This window comes from Tupaia chinensis, unplaced genomic scaffold (genome assembly GCF_000334495.1).
Source record: "Tupaia chinensis unplaced genomic scaffold, TupChi_1.0 Scaffold000097_1, whole genome shotgun sequence".
In the NCBI taxonomy this organism is placed as follows: Eukaryota; Metazoa; Chordata; class Mammalia; order Scandentia; family Tupaiidae; genus Tupaia; species Tupaia belangeri.
In genome coordinates this window covers 845,657-847,979 of record NW_006159559.1, presented here as the reverse complement: position 1 = coordinate 847,979, position 2,323 = coordinate 845,657, and the positions used below count along the sequence as shown (strand labels likewise).

Genomic DNA, 2,323 nt, shown 5'->3' with positions numbered 1-2,323 from the left:
TTCTGGGATGCCAATTATTCTGATATTTGGGCATCTTATTGAATCCAGTATTTCTTGTATATTATCCTCATGGTTTTTTGTCATTTTTCTCTACGTTTTTGGTGGTTCTTTCTAGGTCAGAGGTTTTATCTTCTACATCAGAGATTCAATCTTCAGCATGGTCTCATCGACTTTTAATACTTTCAAGGGAGTTTTTGATTTCCTCTATTCCAGACTTTATCTCTAATAGCTCCATTTGGTTCATTTTCAGAGTGTCCATTTCTTCTTTCATATATTGGAATGACTTCCTCATCTCCTGTAGTTCGTTGTCTCTTTTCTGTTCCAACTCAAAGAATTTGTTCACCTTTATAAATGTTCGAAATTCTTTGTCTGACATTTTGGTAACATCATCCATTAGCACGAAAGATGGAGGGGAGTTACTCTGTACTTTTGATGGAGATGTATTTCCTTGTTTATTCATACCTGAGGCTCTTCTTCTACTTCTAGTCATTAGAAGATGTATTTGCTTTGAATACCTCTTGTGGGAATGTTTCTCCGAATAGGAGTAAGTGACTTTCCCTTTTGCTGCAAATTAATGTTTGCCGAAGTCTCTCTTCTGTTGTTTCTACCAATGTGGTATCAAGAGAGGTACTCTACTGAGGTGTCTGAGAAGCAGTACCTCCTTTTTCTCAGGAGGGTCAGTATAAGGAAAGATCCCAGAGAAAATTATATTACTAGGGGATTTCAGATATCGGATTATAGATCTGTCTAGTCCTTCTGGCAGGGTGGACAATGAAGAGGAGAGGGTATTAGGTGAAACAACACAAGAAACAGAGAGAGAGAGAGAGAGAGAGAGAAAGAAATAAAGAAAAAGTCGCGTGCTGTGCATTATTTCGCCGAAGGCCTGTCGCTGTGTCTGTGGCCTGCTGCTGGGGACAGGACAGGCTGTGGGAGGAGGAAGACCAGGAAATTAACAAGAGAATAAAGCTGAAAGATGCAAGGCAGAAATTAATGGCTACCTACCTAGGCTGTGGGCACTTGGGCTGGGGGTCTGCAGGTGAGGTGAGAGAGCAGGGATGTCCCTGCCTCAGGATCCCTGGCTGGCCAGAGGCCTGCCGCTGTGTCTGTGGCCTGCTGCTGGGGACAGGACAGGCTAGCAGGTGGGTGCTTGGGCTGGGGGTCTGCAGATGAGATGATGGAGCAGGGATGTCCCTGCCTCAGGATCCCTGGCTGGCCAGAGGCCTGCCGCTGTGTCTGTCTAAATAAATAATTTTTTAAAAGAAGTTATTTTTTTACATTTTAAAAATAATTATTTATTTATTTAATTCCATTTGTTAATTGTTAGGGTTTTTTATTTGTTTTTTTGTTTGTTTGGTTTTTGTTTTTTGACCACCAGAGAGAGAGAGAGAAAGAAAGGGAAAGCGAGAAAGCAAGCCACCAGGTCTGGGACTTGAACCATGGTCGGCAATGTGGGTGGGAATCAAGCGCCCTTATCCACCACACCGCCTGCTGGCCCCTATATTTTGTTTGAAAGAAACCATTCCTTTATTTTGTGGTCTTCTGATATTGCTAATTGGGATTCCTTTAATTGGCCCATAAATCAAACTCTTGACCATGCTGACTATAACTTTTTTTAAAAGAGATTTTTGCTATAGAGAACATGTGCTCAGTGGAGTAACAGAGAGAGATAGAGAGATAGAAAGCAAGAAATAACCCCCTGGGGGAAGGCCATGCCACAATCCTTTCTCCTTTGTACTCCTCTCAGGATTTTGGGTATGCATGCACATGTGCCTGGCCGTAGTTTTAAGCCACTGGGTCTGGGGCTTGAACTGTGGTTGATTGTGTGGGAGTTCAACAATGTAACCATTACACCATCTGCTGGTCCCTGACTGTAATTTTTAAATTTCTCATGATGACACAAGGTCATCATTAGAAAGGACGAAGTCCAAAGATGAGTTTACTCACCTCTCTTAGGTGGTTCTATCCTCCAATTATGAAATGGGTTTATATGGCTTACTCCAGGAGATGGACATCCTAAGCTCATCTCTGCGGAGAACAGCATAACCAGAGGCTGTCAACCAAATAACCCTCATCAGCTTGGGTCATACACACCTGAGCCATGTACCACCTTAATAATTAAGCATCTCTGATTGGCTTGAAACTTACAGGAATGGCAACCAGGCATTTAGTGAATGACAACTAATGAACTTGATGATTCTGTGGAATCAGTCTTTGGTCCTGGCTTCTCCATGGTTAGATAAGATGTTGCACTGGTCTTTTCTGTACATAGGAGCATGTCAATCCACCTTTGATATGGTCCCTACTAACTTTCTGCCTTTTTTTT

General features: G+C 42.3%; 1 long non-coding RNA gene across 1 annotated transcript in view; it reads right to left on the bottom strand.

The window, feature by feature from the left end:
- Window positions 1–1,992, bottom strand: part of LOC106734348 (uncharacterized) — a 13,282-nt gene extending 11,290 nt beyond the window's left edge. Inside the window, exon 1 of the long non-coding RNA XR_001369998.2 lies at window positions 1,945–1,992. This is a non-coding gene — a long non-coding RNA (uncharacterized LOC106734348). The remainder of the gene's footprint in view (window positions 1–1,944) is intronic.
- Window positions 1,993–2,323: the final 331 nt, after the last annotated feature.